This window comes from Sceloporus occidentalis, unplaced genomic scaffold (assembly GCF_023333645.1).
Source record: "Sceloporus occidentalis isolate IW3139 unplaced genomic scaffold, rSceOcc1.0.p SCAF_225, whole genome shotgun sequence".
NCBI classification, from domain to species: Eukaryota; Metazoa; Chordata; class Lepidosauria; order Squamata; family Phrynosomatidae; genus Sceloporus; species Sceloporus occidentalis.
Window position 1 is genome coordinate 686225 of NW_028317205.1, and position 10213 is coordinate 696437.

The 10213-nt window shown below is 42.3% G+C and overlaps 2 pseudogenes; both read right to left on the reverse strand.

Annotated features, from left to right (window-relative positions):
* Positions 1-3632: 3632 nt before the first annotated feature.
* On the reverse strand, positions 3633-4418 carry LOC149276770 (spindlin-1 pseudogene; annotated as a pseudogene).
* A 4486-nt stretch (positions 4419-8904) lies between these two features.
* On the reverse strand, positions 8905-9690 carry LOC149276771 (spindlin-1 pseudogene; annotated as a pseudogene).
* Positions 9691-10213: the final 523 nt, after the last annotated feature.

Genomic DNA, 10213 nt, shown 5'->3' on the forward strand with positions numbered 1-10213 from the left:
TTCAAAAGGATAAAGATATTCTACAATATTGGAAATTCCATCTCCAGAATATATCTTCCAGCATAAAGGATATTCCATATTCCGCATCCTCTACAGTACATGGCATTCCATGTCTCTACAGCACCGGAGACCCCATCTCAGGAACAGTATAACTATAATGCTTGAGACCATATCTCCAGAAAAACATTTGGGAGACCCCATCTACAGAAAGATACAAATGTTCTATAGTATGTGAAAAGCCATCTTTTGGAGAATTGAGATGTTGTACTGTATCGGAGACGTCATCTTCTCAAAGATGTAGATATTTTGGAGCTAGTCTGAAGACAGTATATATATATATATATATATATATTCTGTTTTTTCAATGAATGGCTACCGCAATCTATAGCAGTGTAGGGAAAAGTACTCATGATAGATCGCAGAGATATAACTGGCAGCCTGAGGGTTTCCAATACAGCTGCTAATAGCATTCCTGCCTATGATGGGACAAGATTTACGCCGCTCCTACTTCAGCCTGCTGGCTCCAGTGAGGTCTGAGCGGCTCCCTCAACCTGTCCAAGACATGTAATTGTTCTTCTAATTCTGCCTTTATTTGAAGCAGATCCTCCTGGCTCACAGAAGAGAATGTCATTATGTCGTATTTTAGTTGTATTTACATTTTCTTTGCCAGGGGGATGACATTGTAATTATTTCTATAGCTGACAGCACACGAGACAGCTGGCATCAGAGAGCTCCCACCCCAGCCTTGATTACTTGCTCTGTTTTTCTTCAAATCACCCCGCAAATGACAGTCTAAAGCAGTTTTATGAGGGATATGCCAGGCCCTTCCTTAAGATAACTTGTTACAATGACAAAATCCATGGCATAACTCCCAAGTGTCCCTCCTTAGGTAGGGTAGTCCTGCTTCAGGACCCAAATCCTTCTGTCCCTCTTTCCTCCTCTGATGCCCCATTTATTTTCCAGAAAAATACATTGGTATGAATGTATCACAATACTGTGTAAAGAAATAATAATAAAATAAGGTGTATGAATGAAAAACATTACTCTTCTTTTAAATACTTAGTTACATAAAACCTACCGATAGATCACAAAGTGTCATGAAAAGTCTTCATAAATGTGTCCCTCTATGGCTATTGGAAATTTCGAGAGGCATGTCTAGATTTCATATTAAATAAAATAATGAGAATAAAGTTTGGGTTTGGCTGGATCCTCCAACACGTAGATTTTATGTTTAACAGGGATGACACTTTTTAAGGGACAGGGCAGGAGGGACTCATTCTAGTCCATATTCATTCGCATTTCACCTATTTTCTATGTTCCAATAACTTTTTGTCATGTTTAGCAGTTACTGGCTTTTTAGTTGTCTTAAGCCTGAGAGACATGCTTAGTCTTGGGTGTAATAACGCCATTGTTTGCTACAGTTGCCTCTCCTTGTTCTATTTCACAAGCTAGGAGGTGACAGGTCATGGGGAGAACAGTCCCCCTGCTGCAAAGCCAGAGGACAGATTTGCTTCTTGGCCATTAGGTCCCTGATGTGTCACTGCTGGATGGGCCAGTTATTGGAGAGACATCTGATCTCCACAGGCGGCCAAATCAGTACAGCCTTCATAGACTGCTTTAGAAGGGATGTGCGTCTGTAAGTCAGAGAGCGCCAGGATATCACATCATATCCAGGCACTCCACAAAGAGGACAGTGGCTGTGGACAAGGCCAGGATTGAGGAGCTTTGAGACCCTTCTCTAGATTTCCTGCCATTAGCAAGCTTTTTTCTCCTTTCCCCCTTCTTCCTCACTTCTCACATAATTTCCTTCCTTTTTTTCTATTACCTTTCTTTCTTCTATCTTTTCTGTCTTTTACATTTTTCATCCTCTGTCTAACTTCTATTCTGCCCCAACCCACACATAGATATAGGTATACAAAAACATATATACACACGTGTACACCTATACATATAGACACATGCACACATATACATACATACACACACAGTGACGAGTGTCAGTGAGGGAGGGTGATTGCCGCACGTTGCGGGACCCGATCAGATTACTTGGTGGCTCAGGTGAGATGTAAGGACCCATCAGAACGATGGGTCCTGGAGCAACCCGCTGTTAATCCGGCCCTGGAGGTTGAGGTGCTGTCCTGGGTCAGGCCTGGGACAGCGCCCAAGGTAAAAATACACCTCTGCCTACAGCACCTTAAAGAGCTCTGCCAACAACGACTTCCCCACCTGAGCTGCATTTCAAAAGATGAATAAAATATATATTTTTTCGCACTTAACATGAAATGCAGGTTTAATTGTCTAACAAGTAAAGCTAAAACATTAGGGAGAAAAAGCGCACGAAGAAACAAAAAGATCAAGGACTTCTTGAGTAAATGTAATATAATTCAGGGCATTTCTTTATTTGATCAGGACTTAAAACTTAGCAGTTCTGTAAGCAAACATTTCTAGATCAAATCAACACCGGCAGAGGAAGCACTCCGGATAAATTAGAAACTAAACTGATCTAAATTGACAGAGATTTAGGGATAACCTTTCCTTACTAAAAAGCATATCCTATCAGCCGCACACAGATAATTAAGTGAACGAGCTCTTTTCTATTGAACAACTGATCCTGAAATTGATAAACGTAATTAATAATTAGCTTTTTAATTAAATATCAATTTAAGACAAGTGTGGTAATATGCCACTTGGATTTAATGTGATGCTACCTTTTTTTTTCCTCATTTGTGTTTTTATCATCACCGGTGCTCAGGAAAACCCTTTTTGGGATGTTAAAGAACGTCTTTGCATTCCATGGTTTTGATGGAGAAAAAAAAAAGATACATTTTTAAAGTACGCCAGGTTTTGAAAACCAGAGTTTTTGATACATTTTGGATCAGGACGATTGTATGGAGAAGAACAGAAGGCAATGAAGGTGCTGTCAATATCCAAAAAATCTAATAATTTAAGCTATGTATAAAGCTTGGGATAAGATTTTTAAGATATTTTCTCTGGTTTGACACAGAGATATGGCAACAGGTGTCGTCCATGGGATAAAATGGCTTGTGGCAGCAATGGCAGGAGATGTAGTCAGTAATAGTTTGAAGATATTGGCCCTTTGACTGTGAATGGGAAGAGAACTGGCACCTTCTAGCCACAGGGGGCAGGTAGAGCCAAGTGGTGCTGCAGACCCTTGCTCTCACCCCTTCCTGGGGAATAATATATGAACCACACTTACTCACCAAAACATACTCACTCATACACTCTTACACTCTTCTATCATACCTCTTATCATTGGTACACACCTATCACACCTCAGTCCTATCACACATTACACCTTTTACACACCTCCCTCCCTCCCTTACTTTCCTTTTCAACAGGTTGGCCTTGTGTAAAGCCTCGGTGGCAAATGCCCACGTGTCCCAACCCCGCCTGCCCCAGCCCCTGGTTTTTCATGAGTATTTCATGTTTATTTAAACCTAGAAACACTGTTATATTGATATATTTGGTGTGCTGGGCTCTAACCTGAAGGATTAAAGAAAGTGACAGATGCTATGTAAAGTTATTTGAATTTTTAATCAAAGGTTTTCAAATATACAAAGCTGGTCTTTCAAAGCTTCTCCATTGCTTGCTGTCACCCCTATCAACCATATCTAGGATGTCTTTGTCTTCAGCAGATTATAGACGTAAATTTGAAGATCACCATCAAATTTTATGAAACAAACAGAGGGCTTGGCTTGGACTTGTTGAATTACCATGCCAATCTTTTTCGAGCCATCTTCTCCAAAAAAATCCAGTTGAGTTCCTACTAGGCTTTCCACAACTTCTCCAAGCTCACAATCAGCCGCAGGGCAGTCTGGTATGATGCGGAGACCTCCCTGCTTGTAGTCGTCTCCAAGTTGGTACATGTATAAGAAAGGGTAATTTTCATAGGATATGAAAAACCATGAATTCATAACGGGAGCTCGTGCCAAAACGATTCCTAGACGCTCATACTTGGAGCCATCTTCTGTTTCAAACACATGTCCCACTGCTTTACCAACCATGGAATCTGCCAAGATGTCATTGCTGATTTGGATAGGGGCAACTCTCTCTGGAAGGACTTTGAGATCTAACACTCTTTCATCTTTATATAGTTCAACTCCATAGATGTTATCAGAGCCATCATATTTTATAAGATATAGTGAGGGGCACACCAACACTTGATCCAGAACAGTTCCGTTGCACTGAGTTATCAGCCCGCTGTCTTCTTTCCATCCATGTTGTATTGTATGGCCAACAATATTTGTTTGAGGCTGTGGAACAGGTTTACTCGGTCCCACGTTGCTCAGATGGTTTTTATTGGAGGCCTTTTTCTTCATCTTATTTGCTGAAACACCTGCAGGTCCTGCTCCAGATCTGGATCCATGAGCTCTGGTCTTGCCACCTCGTGTCTTCATTGATCTTTGTGTTTATGGGCAGCAAAGCTGCCAGACTAGGGTGAGAATTCTATTCTCTCAAATGATACTGTTGTATATCCAGTCTATGCAAAGAAATGAATCAAAGTTTGTCCACCAACTGTCAAAGGTAGTGTTTGCTACACCAGTAAACAGCAGACTGCCTTCAAATGACATTTCCACCTGCTCTTGGAATCTTGGCATTGTTGAGAAATAAAGGGGTGCTGTTATGAGTTCATGCTATGAGTTATAAAGCACAGCAGTTTTCACAGTGAAAGAAGGCAGTTTTTTTCAAATAGTAACCTGCCTACATTGTAGCTGATTATAAATGTAACATGTAACCACCGCTTTCTTTGAAAGAGATACTTCTTAATAACCTTTTAGTTCTATCAGGACTAAACATAGAGATGGGGATGTCATGTTAAAGAAAATTGTGCATCTAAATAAAGTGCCTGCAGGGAAAAGGACACGCTGGAAATATAGCACTATCCCTTCAAATAGAAATATTGAAATAAACATTTTGCAACAGGGAAACAGAATGTAATAAAATGTGGAATAATATTAAAAAATATATTTTATCTATGCGTTGAATTGACAGTCAACACAAACAAATGATTTGTTACATTTTTCATTAGATCAGAAACAGAAATGCATAAAGAGATGTTATTTATTTGGTGTAAACCCCATAAAAGATGTATGGGTGTGCTTGGAACCAACTAATTTTAATGACTCTCTCCCTCTATAGCCACTTACTTATTATTATTATTATTATTATTATTATTATTATTCCTGCATTGCTTCTTACAGTCCATACATTCAAAGAGTCTGACAAAACCAGAATTAATTTATTAAGATGAACAGATACATTAGGTAAACAGCCCTGCTCCCAAGAGCTTACAATCTGGAGGATCATGATTTATAATATGTATTTATTTATTAGTCCTTGCCTAGACGGGATGGGGTTAAACCAGCCACTGATAAGGGGTGAGTCACAGGGACTGTAAATATCCAAAAATATCCAAAAAAATAGATATTTTCTTTATAATCAAAAGACTGTGGTTACTATGGGAAGATTAGTGTGACATAACATTAGTGAACTGTTCTGAAATCTCCATCCTCATAAACGCCTCCAGAACAAGTAGGCTTTCTCAATAGGTATCAGAACTTTAATGGGTTCTAGCCATAGTTCCATGTAAAAAGTATATTTGAATCCATAGAAAACAAGACTTCAATCTAATTTTCTCCATCCTTGAATGTCTCTACTGAAAGTAACTCCAAAAGATGGCCTGCAAGGCTTAGGTGATGTCAATAGAGCGCCAATGGAGTCAACATGAGTAATAAAGTCTGAATTGACTTCAGATGGAGCACTACCGCACATGCAAAATGGAAACATAGAATATGTAAGCAAACTTACAGTAATATGATGAGATGGCAACTTACACTTTAAATTCACCCTGGGCCTGAACATTTTTGGTGATAGCCCAGGGTTGTGGTTTGACACAGAGATAGGGCTACAGGTGTCGTCCATTGGATAACATGGCTTGTGGCAGCAATGGCAGGAGATGGAGTCAGCAGGGCCGGACTGAGACTGAAAAGCAGCCCTGGAAACATTTGGAGACCAGCCCCATATAGATTATCTCGCGGTCGAGCTGTTATACCCACACGCACCCCTTATACATACCCGAGTCACACATTCTTTTATCACATTATTTGTATTAAAATGCCAGAAAGCAAAAGTATTAGAAAGTCCGTAATAAATGAAATACATGAATGGAATCAAAACATTTGCTACTGCAAACATTTTTAGATGAAAAAGTTCAATTTTATTCAGTGGAACAAAACAGTGATCACATTATTCTTCACCATATTCTTGTAAGAAACTTTTATTTCTTTATTAATTCATGTAAACTATTTTTTTCATATTTAATAAAAGCTATGGACATTTTTGTTTTTTGTTTTTATTTCTTTTTATTTGCCAACCTGCCCCCCCCAGTTATGCACATCTGCCCCAGGCTTGCCACTCTGCCCCCTGATATGCTTTTTAACCCACTATATAACCCCTCTGCCTCCAGAAATGCCTTATACCCCCTATATGCCACTCTGCCATATAGGGTAGCATATAGGGGGTATAAGGCATTTCTGGAGGCAGAGTGGCATATAGGGGGTTAAAAGGCATTTATAGAGGCAGAGTGGCATATAGGGGGTTAAAAGGCATTTATAGAGACAGAGTGGCATACAGGGGGTTACAAGGCATATCATGGGGCACTCTGCCTCCAGAAAAGCCGTATGCCCCCTATATTCCACTCTGCCTCCCTGATATGCCTTATACCCTCCTATATGCCACTCTGCCCCATGATATGCATTTTAACCCCCTATATGCCACTCTGCCTCCAGAAATGCCTTGTAGCCCCTATATGCCACCCTGGCATTTAGGGGGTTAAAAGGCATACCATGGGACAAAGATGCATATAGGGGCTATAAGGCATTTCTGGAGGCAGAGTGGCATATAGGAGGGAATCCAGCATATCAGGGAGGCACAGTGGCATAAAGGGGGGCATAAGGCATATCAGGGAGGCAGAGTGGTATATAGGGGGGCATAAGGCTTTTCCATAAAAAATATTATACAGTTTAAAAAAAAATAAAAAATACCGTATTGGTTCAATTATAGGCCGCACCAAAATATAGGCCGCACCCTGAAAGTTAGGTGCTTTTTTAAAGAAAATGTTTTCTTCATAAAAAAAAAACACTTAGTGCTGCCACTCTGTCCCCCCCCCGTCCCCCAGAGATATACTGCGACTCTGTTCCCCCGAGATACGCTGCCACTCTGTTCTCCCCCGAGATATGCTGCCACTCTGTCCCCCCCTCGAGATGTGCTGCCACTCTTCCCCCAAGATGTGCCCCCCCCCCCGACTTACCAAAGCAGACTCCCGGGTGTCTTGCGGGGCCGGCGGGGGACATCTAAGCAATATGCGTAGACAACTTCTGGTGCTGGCACTTCCGCTGTGGAGATTGTTGAAACGTGAAACGCATCGTGCAGACGTTCACCAGCTGCGGCGATGCGAGCATAAACGACCTCCGCTGCCGGCGCGTCTGCACGATGTGCTTTAACAATCTCCCTTTGCCGGCACCACCCCCGTGGAAAGTGACGGCTAGGGAGATTGTTAAACCACATCGAGCAGACGTGCCGGCAGCGGAGGTTGTTCACAGGCATCGCCGCAGCCGGTGAACGACTGCACGATGCGTTTAGACAACCTCCTGTGCTGTCACTCCCCCCGTGGAAAGTGCCGGCAGGGGAGGCTGTCTCAGCCTAAACCCCGAATATAGGCCGCACCCCCACTTTAAAGGCTTAAAGTGGGGGGAAAAAGTGCGGCCTATATTCGGGCAGACACGGTAGTTTACTGACCTTCTACTTCCACTTTGGGGCTTTTTCATCTTGACCTCCGTCCTCTGGTAGCTGCAGACTGCTTTCTATTCTAACAGGAAGTCACTGACACGACATCCGGTGCTCCAGCAGTCTCAGTGCGAGGGGGCGGAGCTTCCACCCCTCACGCTGCTCCCATCACTATGCAGCCATCCGGCTTGTCATATTAAATTAAAAAAAAAAAGAATGAAAGTAGCGCCAGCCGGCCGCATTAGCACGCGGCAGCCGTTTAGATTTCGGGCGGCCTGGGGGGCAATTGTTCCCCTGCCCAGAACGCCCCTGGCACCGGAGGAGGCTTCCAATCCCGCTCGCAGCCGCTCAGCAGCTGTTTTCAATGTAAGTTTGCCGGCCGCCCGGCCCACGGATCTGCCGGCCCACCGGGAGATTTCCCGGCATCCCGGTGGGCCAGTCCGGCCCTGGTAGTCAGTAACAGTTTGAACATATTGGCCCTTTGACTGTGAAAGGGAAGAGAACTGGCACCTTCTAGCCCCAGGGGCCAGGTAAAGCCAAGTGGTGCTGCAGACCCTTGCTCTCACTGCTCCTGGTGACTAATATTTGAACCAGGACACACTTACTCACCAAAACAGACACTCACTCATACACAAATTTACACATACACACTCTCAATAAAATATCCTCAGTCTTCCATCATACCTCTTATCACTGGTACTCCTATCACACCTCAGTCCTATCACACATTACACCTTTTGCACACCTTACTCCCTCCCTTACTTTACTTTTCAGCAGTCACAAACCCGCTGCACTCCCAACGCCCTGAGTGGGCAGGTCCAGATTGGCCCTGTGTAAAGAATTTGGACCAGCAAATGCCCATATGTCCCTCCCCTCGCCGCCCCAGCCCCTGGTTTTTCATGAGTATTTCATGTTTATTTAAACCTAGAAACACTGTTATATTGATATATTTGGTGTGCTGGGCTCTAAACTGAAGGATTAAAGAAAGTGACAGATGCTATGTAAAGTTATTTGAATTTTTAATCAAAGGTTTTCAAATATACAAAGCTTGTCTTTCAAAGCTTCTCCATTGCTTGCTGTCACCCCTATCAACCATATCTAGGATGTCTTTGTCTTCAGCAGATTATAGACGTAAATTTGAAGATCACCATCAAATTTTATGAAACAAACAGAGGGCTTGGCTTGGACTTGTTGAATTACCATGCCAATCTTTTTCGAGCCATCTTCTCCAAAAAAATCCAGTTGAGTTCCTACTAGGCTTTCCACAACTTCTCCAAGCTCACAATCAGCCGCAGGGCAGTCTGGTATGATGCGGAGACCTCCCTGCTTGTAGTCGTCTCCAAGTTGGTACATGTATAAGAAAGGGTAATTTTCATAGGATATGAAAAACCATGAATTCATAACGGGAGCTCGTGCCAAAACGATTCCTAGACGCTCATACTTGGAGCCATCTTCTGTTTCAAACACATGTCCCACTGCTTTACCAACCATGGAATCTGCCAAGATGTCATTGCTGATTTGGATAGGGGCAACTCTCTCTGGAAGGACTTTGAGATCTAACACTCTTTCATCTTTATATAGTTCAACTCCATAGATGTTATCAGAGCCATCATATTTTATAAGATATAGTGAGGGGCACACCAACACTTGATCCAGAACAGTTCCGTTGCACTGAGTTATCAGCCCGCTGTCTTCTTTCCATCCATGTTGTATTGTATGGCCAACAATATTTGTTTGAGGCTGTGGAACAGGTTTACTCGGTCCCACGTTGCTCAGATGTTTTTTATTGGAGGCCTTTTTCTTCATCCTATTTGCTGAAACACCTGCAGGTCCTGCTCCAGATCTGGATGGATGAGCTCTGGTCTTGCCACCTCGTGTCTTCATTGATCTTTGTGTTTATGGGCAGCAAAGCTGCCAGACTAGGGTGAGAATTCTATTCTCTCAAATGATACTGTTGTATATCCAGTCTATGCAAAGAAATGAATCAAAGTTTGTCCACCAACTGTCAAAGGTAGTGTTTGCTACACCAGTAAACAGCAGACTGCCTTCAAATGACATTTCCACCTGCTCTTGGAATCTTGGCATTGTTGAGAAATAAAGGGGTGCTGTTATGAGTTCATGCTATGAGTTCGAAAGCACAGCAGTTTTCACAGTGAAAGAAGGCAGTTTTTTTCAAATAGTAACCTGCCTACATTGTAGCTGATTATAAATGTAACATGTAACCACCGCTTTCTTTGAAAGAGATACTTCTTAATAACCTTTTAGTTCTATCAGGACTAAACATAGAGATGGAGATGTCATGTTAAAGAAAATAGTGCATCTAAATAAAGTGCCTGCAGAAAAAAAAGTACACACTGGACATACGGCACTATCGATCCGGTGGAATGTTAAATATTGAAATACACAT